Here is a 19265-nt window from a genome sequence, read left to right on the forward strand (position 1 = left end):
TTGGAAAACATATATATATATATATATATATACATAAAATATGGAAAACAGATTTACTTGAAAGGAGGAAAAGGATGTCTGCAAGAACCCCAAAGATATGGAGGACACATCAGGGAAAGTAAAATTCCCTGAAGTAAAAGAGACTAGATTAGCATCTCTATTGCCCTCAGATTAAAATCATGTCTATAATCAAATTGCATTTTTAAGATTCTCCCTGTCATGCATAGATAAACGTCACTTGTGATCAATTTCACATAAGAAAATATGTAGATATCTCTTCTGTTTTACTTGGATATTTTAGCTTTGATACATTAAAATCCTTGATTTCTATTCCTCAATTATATCAAACTTCATTTGAAAGTGGGAAAGAATATGCACCAATGATGGGGAGAAATTTCACTCTGTAAGTCCCTTCTTGTACTTACAAGGACATGAGTGATTGCTGAATCCACATCAGAAAAAATTAAAAAAAAGATATGGTATATTTTTCTTTCAATTCCAGGACTATAAATTTATAGACAAGCAGATCTGTTGTGAGTTTTATGTAAAAAAAAAAAAAAAAAAAAAAGAAGAGAATCTATCTCAACCTCACTCAATACCCAGAAGTAGTTAGCCAATACAAAACATAATCCATGGTTTTTTATTGGTTTGTTTGTTTGTTGTTTGCCTTGTGTTTGTGTGTGTATGTTCTGCTTTAATTTCAATTTTTTGGTCTTACTGGATTTGTATTTATTTGTTTGCTTGTTTGTTTTTTTACCCTTAATAAGTTTGCTTTTAATTCCATGATTTTTTTTAGAGAAAGAAAGAGGTAACATTTACATGAAATTGGATGAACAGGTGGATGGGAGGATGTATAAGAAGTTGGGGGAGAGGAAAGAATATAATCTTATAAAATATATGATATGTCATATGTAAGTACATAAAAACAACTAATAGAAAAGAGTATATATTTGAAAGCTAGCAAGAAGAGGAGTATATGGAAGAGTTTTTTTTTTTTTTTCTTTTTTTTAATGCAGTTTATTCAGGAACCTTGAGCAATCATCTGACCCTGGGGAAAGCCAGCCCACAGCTTAAATAGCCTCTGGGTAGCCAACCCCAGCGTGCCACGTGGGCAATGCAGATAGGTCCACATACATGGAAGCAAGCCAGATCCTCAGCCTTAGCCAAATGTGGAGTTGGTCGTGACAGAGAGCACTCACCATCGGGAAGGTAGAAGGCGGAAACCAGCTCCATCTTTAAAGTGCGGCATTATGCATGCAGCTCTCTACAGTTCCCCCTTTTTGTTTTTAGACGCATCAGGCAAGAGTTTTGAGGGAAGAAAGAGAAAGGTGAAATATATGATTATACTCTCATACATAACAAATAACAAAAACCTGCTGCATGTAAAAAATAATTTTAACTTAAAAATGTAGAAGGTAGAGTCACGGAAGAACTTTCCTAAAGTTGACCTTTAATTTCAAAATTCTTTGACTTGCAAACCTATATACATTCACATTTATGTACATACAAATGTAAAGACAGAGAGATACAAGAAAATAATAAGGACCAGTAAATATTAATCATATAAATAACACCTCTCATTTTGATGTTTAGATTCAACATGATACTGAAGACAATGACTGCCTGGTTGGGATTTGCAGTCTTCCAATGGAGACATTCATCCTCTTGCTTTTTATGACCTATTCCAATGTCTGTTTAGGAATACACATAAGGTTACTTCGTATCTCAATGTCCTGAAGTGCCAAAATGTCTCTAACAACAACTGCTAGTTGCACACCAGTTGTGTTTGCTACTGAGATGATCCTAGATGAATCAGGTTTTCAAGGCTTCCTCTAATTTTGACCTTTTGTATACATCCATGGCTATAATTGATGTCTTCTTAAAATATTAACAATGATTTTTTATAAATAACAAATTCAAATGGACAATTTGTCCAATTCTTGGCTGTTTGATAAACAGAAAGCAGTGCTATTGTAACTTGTCTATGAAACATTCTCAGAAATAAGTGACCTCTGGTTTGCATATAAATCAGGTGAGAACTGACTTTGGATTCACATTGAATAAAGATGGTTAAATTTATTAAAACCAAGGCAAGATATTCCAGTCTACCCTATATAAGCAAAATTTCACTGTCTGTGAACAAATAATACAATACTTTTGTATTATACCTATATGCAGTTTTTATTGATTTTTCAATTTTTCATGTTTTCATCATATCTTTTTTCCTTCTCTGACTTTTCCAGATACTCTTCACCTCTCTACCTATTTGTCTTCATGTTCTTTTTTTTTCTCCAAAAACAAAGAAACATCAATCAAAGAAATAAAAGAATGAAGAAGGCTAGTAAAGTGAAACAAAACAAAAGGCACATAAAATTATGAAATCCATTTTATGTTGGTCAACTACTCCTGAGGATGGCCCTGCCCATCATTGTGATTGATATACTCAATGACACTTCACTGGAAAAAACTGACTGTCAATTTCCAAACAAGCATCAATTGCAAATAGCTTCTAGGTTAGAGGTGGGACTTCGTATCCCCATCTCTATCCTGGAATTTTATTTGTTTTCAACTTGTGCAGGCCTTGTGCATGCTGTCATACGTTTTGGAAGTTTATATGTATATGGGCTCTGTTATGTCTTGAAGATGCTGTTTCCTTGGAGTCATTCACAACCTCTGGCTTTTAAACACTTTCTGCCACTTTTTCTACATAAACTTCTGAGCCCTCCAAGAGAGTCTGATAAAGACCTCTCATTGAGGACCCAGTATTCTAAAGCCATTCTCTGTGAATTGTCCAATTGTAGAACTCGATTAATTGCCATCTCATTCAAGGAAAAGCTTCTGTTGTTTGCTTTGGTTTGGCTTTGTTTGTTTTTTGTTTTTGTTTTTAATGAATGGAGGTGAGGGTGAGTGGATCTAGAGAAAAGTGTAGATGGGAAAGAGGGAATGGGAGGAGAGGAGTGAGGGAAACCATAATCAGGATGTAGTATGTGAAAGAAGAATACATTTTTAAAAATAATTATACAATAGGATATTTGAGATAAACTGAATCATACTCACTTTCAGACTAGAGTGAATCTATGTACCACAGCCTCGATAGTATTTTTTTCCTGATTGTTTTTAATGAAATGGCTTCACCATAGCAACAACGACAGCTATTCTGTCAAACACAGACAAACAAAAGTTCTAACCAATCTCAAAAATTAGTAAATACATATCATGGAGACTGAAGGGGGAAAGAGAGAAGCAGAAATATATGTTGTATAAATTTTCTCATAAATTACATGTGGAATTTGGTATAGTAAGTTTAACACAATAGGTGATGCAAAACCAAAAAACATGGTGAATCGAAAGAAGTGGTAAGTGGGGCTAACGATGTGAACACTTTTCTAGAGGCTCAAGATTCCCATTCACTTGAGACACAGCTCTAAGGGTTGAACAGAAAGCACATAGGCAAATTTGGAAGACAACATACCTAAAAATTTATCTAGATCGTTTTGTGATATGCCTCTAGTTTATATCTTGAACACAAACTCTGAGATAGTCACACATAAGCATCACTCAAATCCTACCCACCATGGGTCACAGCTCACAAGGCCTGTCAGCCTGCTAGAGCACGCTGTATCCCTTGTATAGAGCTGACCTTTCCAGTAGCCATTTTGTTCTTTTATTCCAAGGACCTCAAGTAATCCCAGTTTTCTTTTATTTCCAAAAGGAAAGGGATGCTGCTTCAGGGGCAATACAGAGGGAGAAGAGGCGGTTTTACTGGGACAGTAATAGAGAGACAGTTTTCAGAGAGAGAATTCAGGCAAAGATAGATGTAGCCAGAAAAGGAGCCAGAAGATTAGAAAAGATTGCTGGAGTTAGTCTGAAGCCAAGCAGAGCAATTCAGAAGCTGAGAGAAAAGCCAGGTTGAGTAAGTTAGTTGGGAGAGGAGTCTGGGGTAGAACAGTTCTGCTGAACTAGCCAGCCCAGAGCTCAGTAAAAACGCCAAACAGTGAGCTTATTGAGCAGTAAGTGTCAGAGCCGGTAAATGTACTAAGCCTACTACACTAGATTGTGCGGAGGCTAGAAGCTTACAGGACTAGGCCTAGGTTAGCAGAAGGAGGCAATCAATAATCCTCAGAGCCAGCAATTGAAACAGAGTTATAAAAAGTTCCTTTTACAGTTCAGGCTGTGTGATACTCTTCCAGGTAAATCTCATTGATTCTTCTAGGCAGTACAGCTGTTCTGCCAGTCATTTAGGCAGCTCCTTGCGTTGAAGAGTTTCTCAGCAAACCTTACAATGTTTATACATGTTTTGCAAAGAGGGTCCTAATTAATTTGTCCACATTCATACTGAAGCCACTGAATTGTTATTTCCTCAGCACAATGAGCTTTCCTGCAGCAGGGAATGTCTCCCTCCCCTTAGAACCCCCGTCGTTCCAATTCCTTCCATTGTAACATCTGACATCATAAGAAACTTCTTCCAAAATGAAAGGCTTAATCTCAGAGGGAACAATTGTAACAGAGGGTTCAATGTCTGACTTCCAGAAGAGAAAACTGATCTCAATAAGACCACAAGGCTTTGACACCCTACATGAGAAGACAAGGATAAAAGTGAAACCCAAACACAATAAGGCCAGAGAGGCTATTCAACTTGTCTGGCACACAAACCTGGTAATTACTGTCACATAGCCAATCCCTCTTTCAAAACATGAATAAAAAGATATTAAGTGCACATATACTACAAACTGTCACAATGAGCACAAAGTGAATCAAGATCAAGACCTAATGAGGATCTTACAACTGTCCAAATCCTGAAATTCATCAAAGTATTCTTTTTGATAAAGAACACCAGCAGTTTAAAGGGGTGCCTCTGTTGGTGAAGTGTTCCCTTTGCCATCATGAAGGTTGGAGTTTGATCTACGGAACAGGAGTATGGATGCTTAGTAAGACAGCATGCTCTCGAACCCAAGCCCTTAGGAAACAGACACAGAAAGATCCTGGGTCACTTTCCAGCCAGTTTCACCTTATTCATAAGATTCAGGTCAGAGAGACAGCGTACTTAAATGAGGTCAACATCTTTCCTGAAAATGACTATCAGGTTGTATCTGGCCTCTGTATATACAAATACATACATATGAAAAGAGGTTAGAAATCAGAGACTATATCAAAATCAAAGGAGGTTCATGCGTCTTTTAACTTCATCCAGTCTCAGCCTTACACCACAGCACCAGGAGATGCCTAAAGAAAACTGAAACTTCCTGTATTCCAACTACAGTAGCCAATTGGCGATGAGGGATCCTTATGGCTGCCGGTGGTGATTTGAATGATGATGTAGGCTCATGTATCTGAATACTTGTTCCAAGCTACTGAAACTGCTTTAAAAGAGAATATGAGGTGAGGTTTTCTTCGCTGAAGAAGGTATGACACTGGGGTGAGCTTTGAAACTTTAAAAGATCCCCACCAGCTGGAGATTTTGTCTGAAGATGTGCTCTCCCAGCTACCGTTCCTGTTGCATGAGTGCCACCCTTCTGCCATGCCTCCCACCATGATGGTTATAGAGTTTAACTCCATTTAACTGTAAGTCCCAAATAAAATTTTCTTTAATTTCTCTTGGTAATATTGTTTTGTTACACCAATAGGAAAGCATATTAAGTTACTGGCTTAGAACTAAAGTGTCCATGCTCAGGCAAGTTGATCTATAAAACGATATGAGTTTCAATGTCTTGCACGTAAATGCAGAAAAAAATTATTGATAAGAGAAAATGGTCTTAATTTTTTTCTTTGCCTAATGACTTAACTGATAGAGAGAAATGTATAATATTATACTTTCACCCTTGCCTGCAGATATCCTACAGTTGATAAAATATATAGTATACATTATAGATCATATCAAAATGGAGCCATGAAGGAGATTAGCTGGCATTTTCTGGGGGCAGGGGTGTGAGATTAAGGTTGTTTCTATTTTCTACTGTAGACTAATTCTTGTGGGATATATAAAAAAAACATTGATCCATCCTGAAGTTGCACAGCTCCTTCCTTAATAGGAAAATAATAGAAGTTTCTTATCTCTTTTTAGATATCAGCTATACAGCTTAACCGTTACATAGCTGATAGAAACATTAAAATTTGTCAGTGAAAACCTGAAAGTCACACAAATGGTGAAGCGTACTATCTGTGCTCAGAATACTTTTGCCCATACTAGAACTCAATCACAGGATAATGGACACAGTATCAGAAATTTTTGGCTTTTTGAGTATAAAAGCAAAGAAGATGGGTAGGAAAAAAGAAAAAAAATTCATGAAGGAAGTCATTGGAAGGCAAAAAAAATGTTTTGAGATTATGCAGCATATAAAGATTGAAAGTTACCTCTGAACCAGTGTGTCCCTTTTCTCATCTAGGTAAGTACACGGAAGGTGAATGAGATAGCAGATATATGGTTCAAGTAATATATTGATAGATTTGCTTAAGGGTGAACTGTAAGAGGGAATTGTATTCATTTGAAGTTGCTGATGCATCCTTGGGCCCTTTGAGCTGAAATTTTGGATAACAAATATCCTGTTATTACAAAACCATCTAGTACCTCTCAGAATCCATAAGGTAGCTAGCAAAGCAATGAGTACAGAATAGAACTGGGAAATAGTAAGAGCTGGAGAGGACAGGGTCTCCACAAGGAGAGCAACAGAACAAGAAAATTTGAACATAGGGAACTTCCCAGAGACTCATACTCCAACCAAGGACTATTCATGGAGATAACCTAGAACCCCTGCACAGATGTAGCCCAGGGCAGTTCAGAGTCCAATTGGGTTACATAGTAATGTGAAGAGGGACTGCCTCTGACATAATCTGATTGGCCTGCTCTTTGATCACCTCCCTCTGGGGGGGGGGAGCAGCCTTACCAGGCCACAGTAGAGGACAATACAGCCACTTTTGATGTGAACTGACAGACTAAGATCAGAAAGGAGAGGAGAACCTCCCCTATTAGTGGACTTGGGGAGTGGCATGCAAGCAGAGGGAGGAGGGAGGGTGGGATTGGGATGGGAGGAGGGAGGGGCTTATGGGGGGATGCAGAATGAATAAAGTGTAATTGATGAAAAATTTAAGAAAAAAGGGAAAAAATAATTTAAGAACCTTAAATGACTTTCAAAATTGGAGGAAAACATGGAGTTAGTCAATTGGCATGGAGCACATCTCGCCCCTGGGGGCAATGGTCTCCTGAACCTACTCAGACCTCAGACACCACCACTGCTAGTTCTAGAACTGACGCAGGATGTTCCAACGAGGGGTTAAGGCTTCTCATAATATTTCCTATAAGCCCACACCTGTTTGTCTATATCCCCCATTTTTATTCATTATTAGCCAGATAGAGCCAAGTAATTGTGGTAATCATACTTGCTTTTTTGCCCAATGCTGGAATGCTAGTAAAGTTAGGTATGCCCTGGTTACTCGCATGCCTCACTGGGTGCCTATGCCCATTGATGCCCCTCACGCTATGACTCTCTTCAGACAGAAAAGGGATCTTGGAATTACAGCCACCATTGTTACTACCATCTCATTGACGGCTGTTGGAGCTACCACCAGGGCATTAGCCATGAGTCATACTGGACAGACTGCTCAGACCCTGAATAATCATTTAGCCAATGTAGCTCATGCCTTAGTTGTACATGAAGGAATTAATGCTCAACTAAAAGGAAGCTTGATGGTGTTCAATCAGAGGATTGACCTCGTGCAGGAGCAAATTGATACCCTATGGCAAATCGCTCAACCTGGCTGTCAATGAAAGTATGCTGGACTTTGTGTCACTAGCATACAACATGAGAATTTTTCCTGCGCTGCAAATCTGTCTAAACAATTGTCGAGCTATATTTTAGGTAATTGGACTGGAGAATTCGATACTACGATGGAGCAGCTGAGAGTGGCCATTGTCACAGTAAATTCTACCGGAGTGGACGCAGGACTAGCCACAGGATTATCAACATGGATTGCTGCAGCCATGAATCATCGGAAGGAATGGGCGGGCATGGGAGTGTTAGCAGGCCTTCTGGTGTTGGTCTCCTTGGTTTGCCTGTGGTATATATGCAAGATTAGAGTCTCACAACAGTGTGATGCAGCCATGATCATTCAGGCCTTTACAGCCATTGAAGCAGGACATTCTCCCCAAGCATGGTGGGATACCATAAAAAGCTAAAATGATACGCTCAGGATGCGAGGCTAAGCACTGCACTCAGGGTCAGCCGCTTTGGACCCAGAGAAGAGCATGTCTGATTGCATGCGGGTTGATGCCCCAGGTCCCGCCTCTGAGAAAAAGGTATCAGACGGGTCTGATGCTCTTTGGGTGGATGACACCTAAATGAACATCTGTACAAAGTCCCAATTTATTTCTAATATCAGAGATCAGACCGCTACTCTTGCCTGATGCGTCTAAAACAAAAAGGGGGAACTGTAGAGAGCTGCGGAATGCTATGCCTTAAAGATGGAGCTGGTTTCCGCCTTCCACCTTCCCGATGGTGAGTGCTCTCTGTCACGAACAACTCCACATTTGGCTAAGGCCGAGGATCTGGCTTGCTTCCATGTATGTGGACCTATCTGCATTGCCCCCGTGGCACGCCTGGGTTGGCTACCCAGAGGCTATTTAAGCTGTGGGCTGGCTTTCCCCGGGGTCCGAGGATTGTTCAATGTTCCTGAATAAACTGCATTGAAAAAAAAAAAAAAGAAAAGAAAAGATATGTGCATAATTTTATTTGCTATTTTAATAATCTATGTGTGACATGTCAACTGATTCTATTTAGTCAGCACCATGGCAGTTGCCAGCGTAAGTTAAGCCTCAGGCAGAATGAGTACGCAGTATAAACAACTAAGTAGAGGACTCTCTTACCCAGGCTAAGAGAGTCAGCTGTATCTCTCATTCCTTGTTAAGGCCTGAGGCCTCCTTTTCCTCTACTACACCTTCATACAAAGTTTCTTAGCACTAATAGTTTCTCAACCTCCAGTGGCATTATCTACATTCTTGAAGCTGACCACTCTATGCAAACTTGTCACAATATAATCCCATCTTCTTCAGAGCTCATTATCTGCAAAACAATGAGGGAAAGGATGCAAAATAAAAATTAAAGTATGAGTAGCACTTACCTATTATGTTTATTTCTTGTTTAATTAAATTTTAATTTTTATATTAGTTACAGTTTATTTACTTTGTATCCCAGCTGTAGCCCACTCCCCCATTCCTTCCCAATCCTACCCTCCCTCCCTCATCTCCTCCCTGGCCCTTTCTAACTGCACTGATAAGGGAGGTCCTCTCCCCTTCCATCTGATCCTAGCTTATCAGGTCTCTTCAGGACTGGCTGCAATGTCTTCCTCTGTGGCCTAGCAAGGCTGCTCCTTCCTCAGGGGTGGGGGTCAAAGACCCAGCCATTTAATGCATGTCAGAGACAGTCCTTGTTTCCCTTACTAGGGTACCCACTTGGATACTGAGCTGCCATGGGTTATGTCTGAGCAGTGGTTCTAGGTTATATGCATGCATGATCCTTGGTTGGAGAAACAGTCTCATAAAAGACCCATGTGTCCAGATATATTTGGTCCTTGTGGAGCTCCTGTCCTATCCAGTCATACTAACTCCCCCTTCTTTCACATGATTTCCTGCACTCTGCCCAAGTTTTGGTTATAAGTCTCAGCATCTGCTTTGATACACTGCTAGGTAGATCTTTGGGGGGCCTTCTGTGGTAGAAAAGAGCCATGTCAGATACTTTTATGTTAACTGAATTATTACCTGTGCCTTTTCATGCATTTCTCTTTCTTCCTATAGGTAAGCAGTTACCAGACAAATATCTACTTTGTGAAAAAGAAAGTTTTTTGAGGACAGCTATTCTAGGCTCCCATCATGGGGTCTGGGTTCCCTCACTAAGGGTACTGTTCTCTAGTTACATTCATTTCCCTGCAAGTTCATGTTTTTCATGGTTTTAAGTTTGTTTGTTTGTTTATTGCTGAGTGGTATTCCATTGTGCAAATGCACCACAATTTCTTTACCCATTCTTCAGATGAGGAAAAACTAGGTAGTTTCCAGTTTCTGGCTTTTACAAATAAAGCTGCTATGAACATAGTTGAACAAATGTGCATGTATGGTGGAGCATCTTTTGGGTATTGAGGTACTAGGTCTTGAGGTAAAGCTATTCCCAATTTTCTGAGAAAGCACCAGATTGATTCCCAAAATAGTTGTTTAGGTTTGTACTACCAGCAGTGGAGGAGTGTTCCCCTTTCTCCACATCCTCACCAACATGGGCCATCACTCGAGTTTTTAACTTAGCCATGCTGATGGAAGTAAGATAGAATATCAGAGTTGTTTTGATTTGCATTTCCCTAACAACTAATAATGTTGAACAATTCTGCCATCTGAGAGGCTCCACACAGCAGAGGATTGAAACAGCTTTTTTTTTTTTTTTTTCAGTTTGTGGGATATATCAAGAAATTCACGTTTTGCTAAAATAATGAGAATCACTGACTGTTGCTATGATATAACAGCCCAAAACTCAAAAGAGAACTGATGGATGGCCTTTGTCATCACCTGAAGCACTAATGGAACCTTATATATGACAATACAGAAAGGATTTAGAACTATGATCTAGAGAGAAGTTTCAAGGAAATATCTTTTCCTACTTGATCTGGATTTCAGTCACCATGGCACTGAGATGAACTTTATGATTTCCAAGGTAGTTTGAACTCTGGAACTTGTTTGAAAATGCAAAATGATTCATGAGAAGAAAGGACTGTGGCAAGAGTAAGGAGTATATCAGTGCTACTTGAGTGGATGGAATAGTGGAATTTTTGCCTGGACAGAAGACCTTACTTCCTTCTGCTCCTAGATGTACATGGCCCTGGGTAGATCCTGTTAGTATGTCTAGGAGGTGATACATTGCAAGAAGACAGCACTCAGGTGCAGTATCTTTCTTGTATTGTATTCCACACTGCAATAGATTTTCTCAGAGACGCAGCTATCTGACTCAACTGCCCTTCACCCATGCACTTCTACCCAAGATTTATTAGTGTATTATTTCATAAAAGTGGGTTTGTTGTTTTAATGTTGAGGAACATTTTATGATTCATCTGTAGTCAAGTTAAAAGGGAGGTGAGAAATACATTTGTGAATGTAGTTGCTGAATAAGTGAGAATCAGTGGTTTTCTAGAGGGCTTTTTCTTCTCTAAAGACACATGCAAGTGCAATGTTCACAGATAATTTACATTACTTTAATTTAGTTTACTTTTTAAATAAGGTTAATAGGGACAGAGTTATAAGTTTCTATCATTAGAAACCTGCACCTGCTCCTAATCATCTTCCATTGCTTAGGACATTTTCCAAAACAAACAAACAAAAATCCAACAAAAATGTCCAAATAGATGAAATCAAAAGTTGAATGTTTTTTGTGATCATAGGATTCAAAAGTATAATTGAGTCAGTCATAGAAGGAGGAAGTAAATTGTGAGTTGCCCAGGTTTGAATATATCTCTGGTCACTTAAATAGATTCACATGTGGGATAGCTAGGTTCGGGAAACTTATTTAGACAAAGATGGCAGGTTTGTAACTTTACCATTTTTTTTTAACCTGAAAATAAATGGTGATTAGAAGAGCTTGCTTGTTTTAAAAATTCACCTTAATTTACGAGTGGTATTTGCCTAAAATGAATCAATAAACTATTTAAAATTCTTTAGTAAGATAGAAAATGAACATAAATTTCCAAACCTTAAAACTATTAAAAAAAAATGCTTAGACTCTGGCTCAAGACTAATTTTATCTCAAGATGTTTGCAAATTTTAGAAAATCTACAGGGCAATCCAAAGCCGAGGTAATTTTCCTATCACACAAGCTATGCATGGGGGAACCATAGCTATTTGTCTGTTTTCATATTGAACACTGTATTCCAGATTCCATGTACACAGACCCAAATAATGTAGCTCAAGGACCCAAGAACTGACAGTATGTCCTATACAGTGTCGCTAATATATCCTCATTTTTGCATGAGTCATCTCAGCGTCATTTCTCTTTATAGCTGGGACAATCGTTTTGTTGGCAGTATCAAACATGTTCCTTTGACAGCCGGTTACCACTCACCAAATGTTTGGGTGTCCACTGGAAGCCTATACCAATCTGTGGTTAAACCGTCGCACTTCACCCATGAATTTGCCTTGAACGTCTTCTCTGAGTTGCTAAGAACCACACTTCCTTCTGGTTTCTTCTCTGAAGAGACAACCAAAAAGCTCACCTCATGAAACATCAAACCATTATGAGTCAAATTTCAAATACAAGAATTTTAAAGGTGAAATACAGACTCTGAAACATGGGCCAGGGAGAATGGGAGGCTTCATGAATACATATATTTGTAAAGTATTTAGTAATTGCACAATTTTAATAATGGGTTCTAAGCACCTATGGAGTCCCAAATACATGGATTTTTTACTTTTGTGAAGATGTCCTATGTATATTGGCATTTTCACTTATCACGCTATAGATATCTGGTGTAAGAAAACTGCTTTGTATTGAATTGTGTGAGTAGATTAAAACTAAATATCAGAAAACCATGGTAAGCAGAAATATATATATATATATATATACTCAGAAACCTCCAAGGGCTTAGAATTGTTATTTTCAAATTTCCAAATATGAATACCTTATGGCAAAATGCAGGCTAGTTTTAAAAGAAAATGTCTCCTTGAATTCAAAATGGATCAAATAGATTTGGTTAGGACCAGTCAGTGAGGAGAAAAGAAAGAAGTATTTAGTGCAACATTAAATTATGGAGCAAATATTTTCAGAGTTGTGATGAATATAACTTTCCCTTTCCATTATCATTCACTACTGTTTTTCATTCCAAAATCTATATCCAGAGCTGTTCAACACAATATTTCCAGAAATCCAATATATTTCTATAAACTTACTGATTGCCAGTAATTAAAATATACACTTTATATAATAAACTCTTCAAGTTAATAGAATCTTCAATTGACTAATGTATAAAGATTGTATATTAATTTTTAAATTCTTCATTCACTCATAGGTGAATATTTCCTTAGAATATAACTAGATTTTTGCGATTGATTTTAATAACATCAAGAGAATTGCATCCTACCTTATCATGTAACTGTATATGGAAAAGAAATGTTTATTTTACAATGCCTACCTAAAGGAAATAGAGTACTGAGTGTCAATGGAACCATAATATACACATTCTATTATATGGAACTCACCTCCATAAATAGAAACAGCAATGCTTAAACCCTCAGGGTTTTTATGGTTGTTTTACCTAGTGCTTTCTTTATAAAAACACCAACCAGGGACAACGAAGTATTGGAAGGTAGAAACTTAGCTTATCCAATGGGAAGAAAGTATAGTTAGTCTTTGTGTCATTCCTTTATTTTAATTTTTATATATTCATCATTTCCTAAAAACCTACTTTTATAGAACGTGTTACTGATGTGATTATAAATGTATTTATTCAACATTTAACACTAAGAAATAAGACCTTATATTTCCTCCAGAATATGAAGTTTGGTAGGACTAATTGGAAATGGAAGCTGGAATGTTTAGCACTTACCACACTGCCTCTATCCCTACTCCAGAAAACAGTGAATGAAACAATGAAAGTAGGTTTCTTCTGCTGATAGATCTTTTTGTTATTTTTTTCTTTTCCTTTTTTTCTTTGTTTTCAGAGCCCTGAGTGGGGAGCAGCCTTGCCAGGCCACAAAGGAGGACAATGCAGCCAGTCCGGATGAGACCTGATAAGCTAGGTTTATATGGAGGGGAGGACGACCTCCCTTATCAGTGGACTTGGAGAGGGGCATGGGAAGAGATAAGGGAGGGAAGGTGCGATTGGGAGGAAATGAGGGAGGGGGCTACAATTCAGATACAAAAATGAATGAACTGTAATTAATATAAAAAATAAAATTTTAATTAAAAAAAGAAAAACTAATTGAAGTAAACAAAACAAAAACAAACAAACAAACAAACAAAAACAGACTAGTGCTGCTGTGCACAGTTCCTGCAGCCATAGCAGGTATGGCCTAAGAGAATGGGAAAGAAGTGACAGACAATCACATCATACAGTTGATAATTTCACTCTAAGATAGAGCTTGTTCACGTGATAGCAGGCCAATGAGTTGACCATTCAGAGATCCCTGTTTTAACAGCATATTTTTTTGTTATTCTTACAATTACCAGAAAACTTTAACATATGTTGGACTTCTAAGTTGGCTCTCTATCTATATATATGTACATATATATGTATAAATATAGTGCAACATTAAATTATAGAGCATATATTGTCAGACTTGTGGTGAATATAACTTCCCTTGCCATTATATATACAAACATATATACATACATACATACATACATATATACATACATACATACATACACACATATATATGTGGAAGAGTTACAGACACAATAGTGCTTATGGTATAATATCAAACTCTTCTCAGGAGACATGTTATTAAATGATCAATAATTTAATTCTTTTGGTTTAATTTCATTTGTCTTGATTTATGAAGAAGACCTCCTCAACAACTGCTCATCCTGCATTTGTATTTTAAATAAAAAATGGGTGAAAAGTAGATGCCTCTGTATACTGTATCTTATTTCTGAAGATAAGTTTTGCTATGAAGTGCACAGCATATGTCACCACCTATGTTGTATAAATGTTAGAAAATCTCTCTCAGACCTTGTCATAAACAACTGAATAGGATTAACACAAAGATTCTTATTTGCTCACATCTCACACATGTAATCTAGTTCACCTTCTTGTTCATTACTAATAGCAGAGACCTGCACTCAAAATCATCTCATGAATAAAGCATAAGTATATTAATGGTAATTGAGGTGTAGGAAGAGATGAGCATTTGGTCAGATATCCTTATCTAGAATTCTCCAAAGGCATCAACTCATTCAATTCTCAGAAAAGTTCTCTAATACATAGTATTAATAGGACCATAAAGTACTGATGGTTACCTGGATTACAAATGATAGAATGTACAGTGAAAACAAAACATGAGCAGTTTGGCATTACCTAGATAATTGTTAACGAAATTAATACTATTTGAGAAAAATATTGTAATTTTGTGACAGAATATTATCATTTCTATGTTGTGCAACATGAGATAAAATGTCTTCTACGTTTTTATTCATAACGTATCAATACTGTAGCTCACAATCTTCATTCAGCCACCATATGTACCAACACTGCTTTATTTTATTTATATTAATGAGATGTTATTCATGATTGTTTAGTCAGAAGACTTTCTGAAGGTGACGTCAGTGTTTAACAAGCCTGAGAAGAGCCTCTGAAGCACATGGCAGCTGTAGTTGCTGCTCTTCCAGATGCCCCTGATGTTATACTGTCAAGAACAAAAGAGTTGGAGAAAAGAATTCTAAAGCCTCTGGAAGGACTAAGACCATATTGAGCATAGTAAGCCTATCTTCTGCACAAAAGAGTGCATTTGTTTAATGACAAGTGAATTTTTCAATAGTTTATTTTTGAGATTGAAATATATACATAGTTACATGTCCAATTCAGTCACAGCCTTGCCAGTGAGGAGCTCCTGATTTTACATCTTACCTTCTTCAGGTTCTTTACTGAAAACCACACACACACACACACACACACACACACACATACACACACAGAGAGACAGACAGACACACACACACACACACACACACACACACACACACACCAGTACTTTCAAGAAAAAGTAGGTACTCCTCATAAGAACTCAGAAAGTAAATTCCATAAGTGGGATGATCTAATGAAGCTTTTCAGTTTCAGGAACTTCTGAAGCTATTTTGAGAAGTTTGCCTCCTGTCCTAAGAGAAGTTTCTGGCATCATGTAGTGTTTCATCTCTCAAGAGAACATCCTGTTCTTTAATCTCTTTTTTATGTATTCTATTGTTTCACTTAGCTTTACATTTCATTTCTTATGACGTTTTTCCCCAAGATGAAAGTTTTAACAAATTCAATAATTACACATACTTTCGCACACAAGTACATGCAATCAAATATCTAAGATTAAAAACCATTCGTATCTCCAGGACTTAAAATGTAAACGAATGTTGGATTTTATCAAATGCTTTTTTTTTCAGCATCTAAGGAGATTATCATGTGGTTTTTATCTTTCAGTGTGTTTATATGGTAGATTACATAGATGGATTTCCATATATTGAATCACCTCTGCATACCTGGATTGAAGCCTACTTGGTCATAGCAGATGATATCTTTGATGTGTTCATGGATTCTGTTTGCAGGTATTTTGTTGAGTATTTTTGCATCAACGTTCATAGGAGATTGGCTTGAAATTCTATTTCTTTGTTAGGTCTTTGTGAGGTTTAGGTATCAAGGTAACTGTGGCTTCATAGAATGAGTTTGATAATGTTCATTCTGTTTCTATTTTGTGGAATAGTTTGAAGGGTATTGGTGTTAGCTCTTCTTTGAAGGTCTGTAGAATTCTGCGCTGAAACCATCTGGCTCTGTGCTTTTTTTTGGATGGGAGACTTTTGATGACTGTTTCTATTTCCTTAAGCTTTATAGAATTTTTTAAATATATTTACCTGGTCTTGACTCAGCTTCAGTAACTGGAATTAATCAAGAAAATTGTCTATTTCATTTAGATTTTCAATTTTGTGGCATATAGGCTTTTGAAATAAGTCCTAATGATTTTTTGGATTTCCTCAGTGTCTGTCGTTATGTCCCCCTTTTCATTTCTGGTTTTGTTGATTTGGATAGTGTCTCTCTGCCTTTTAGTTAGTTTGGCTAAGGGTTTGTCGATCTTGTTGATTTTCTCAAAGAACCAGCTCTTAGTTCCATTGACTCTTTGAATTGTTTTATTTGTTTCTAATTTATTTATTTCAGCCTTGAGTTTGATTATTTCCAGCTGAGTAACTCTTTGATATGTTTGCTTCTTTTTTTTTCCCTCTAGGGCTTTCAGGTGGGCCTTTAAGTTGTTTGAATAAGATTTTTCGAATTTCTTCTTGAAGGTACTCAGTGCTATAAACTATCTTCTTAGCACTGCTTTCATTGTGTCCATTAGTTTGAGTATGTTGTGCATTTATTTTCATTAAAGTCTAGGAAGACTTGAATTTCTTTCTTTATTTCTACCCTGACCCAGCTTTTATTGAATAGTGTGTTGTTCAGTTTCGGTGTGTGTGTAGTCTTTTTGCTATTTCTGTTGTTGTTGAGGTCCAGCTTCTGTCCATGGTGGCAGATAGGATACAAGGGATTATTTTAGAAGCACAACTACACATATGGTTTATACTCACTTATAATTGGACATTAGACCTATAATATGTATAATCATACTAAAATCTGTACACCTAAAGAAGCTAAGCAAGAAGGAGTACTCTGGGTAAGATGATCAATCCTCATTCAGAAAGGTAAATGGGATGGACATCAGCAGAGGGAGAAAAACATGGAACTGGACAGGAGTGTATTACAGAGGGCCTCTGAAAGACTCTATCCTGCAGGATATCAAAACAGAGGCTAAGACTCATAGCCAAACTTTGGGCAGAGTGCAGGGAATCTTAGGAAAGAAGGGGGAGATAGAAAGACCTGGAGGGGACAGGAGCTCCACAAGGAGAGAAAAAATAATTCTGGGCACAGGGATCTTTTCTGAGACTGATACTCCAACCAAGGAACATAGATGGAGATACCCTAGAACCCCTGCACAGATGTAGCCTGTGGCAGCTTATGCTCCAAATAAGTTCCTAGTAAGGGGAACAGGGACTGTCTCTGAAATGAACTCACAGGCTGGCTCTTTGATCACCTCCCCGTGAGGTGAAGGTTGTGCAGCCTTACCAGGGCACAGAGGAAGACAATGCAGCCAGTCCTAATGAGACCTGATAGTCTCGGGTCAGATTGAAAAGGAGGAGGACCTCCCCTATCAGTGGACAGGAGGAGGGGCATGTGAGGAGAAGAGGGAGAGAGGGTGGGGTTGGGAGGGGTTGAGATACAAAATAAATAAGGCATAATTAATTAAAATTAATTAATTAAAATTAATTAATAATAGATTTTATACCCCTCAAGAAACCAAAACCATTCATATCACTTAACTGCACTCCAAAACTGTATCCAATTACAGACATGAAAAGAAAATTAGATATTCTATTTTTTAAATGTCCATTCCAGTTAGTATAGTGGTTGTATAATATTAATTTAAAGTTATAAATTTGCCTATATGGAGACGAAAAATTTAGGTATTTCTTAACGTTCCTTTTGCTAATAGAGGATGACACATTTTTTCCTAGGTCTTGTCAAGTCCAGGTGCTCTGACTCTCAGTCACATTCACTGAAGCAGTTTTATAATTTCATAGCGAACTTGAAACAATAGGCAAAGCTTCCATAATTTTCACTGTTGGAAAATTTCAGGTGTAATTTTAATGTTTTAATCAAAGCTGCCCTAAGTCATCTCCTCCAATGGCTTTTCTATCCCACCTACGTCTTTACTCCCATATGTATGTGTCATGTCAGTAGTCGCAAGTGTTCAGTGAAGGCTATTGGTATGTGGATCTTCTACTGAAGCACTGAAAGCATCTCAGGGGCTGCACCATTGAGGAAAATTCAAAATAATCAATTTCCAATGATGCCTTAATTAGGTTTAATTTCCATGGCTCCGACTTTATCCATCTTAGATTTTAAATGACTTTATATTGTCTAGGAATTATATATGTAGGCAAAACTACTGTGAATTCATATGTGTAAAGACTCCATGAAGTCCAGAAAACACTGAGTCTCTGGAGTTGTCCATTGCTTCTGTCAATTATTCAAGGTCTTGTTATCTGATCATTATGGAGCCTTGTGTATGTGTGATACAAGTGACCCATTTAAATCTGAATAATCCTCAGTCACTTATATTCTGTACATTTATTTGATCACACACACACACACACACACACACACACACATATATATATATATATATATATATATACATATATTTCTATGAACACATATAAATATATATTCTAGAAATAGAAGTTCTCATATGAGGGTTGAGATATGATCTAATTTCTTACAATAACTGTAAAAGCATAGTTGACACTGCCTTAGCAGGGTAAGTGTAGCATATTGGGATCTACAGCATTGACAGTCATAGGTTTTTCATGTAGCTAATGGAACCAGGGATGATTTTTTTTTTGCATATTCAAAATGTCTCAAAGATGGCTACCTAACCAATAGCCCACTATAGGCATGGAGAACAGCTCCTGAAGTCTGGAAACCTGGAGTACACTTACAAAACTTGACAG

Source organism: Meriones unguiculatus, chromosome 19 (genome assembly GCF_030254825.1).
Source record: "Meriones unguiculatus strain TT.TT164.6M chromosome 19, Bangor_MerUng_6.1, whole genome shotgun sequence".
Taxonomy (NCBI): domain Eukaryota; kingdom Metazoa; phylum Chordata; class Mammalia; order Rodentia; family Muridae; genus Meriones; species Meriones unguiculatus.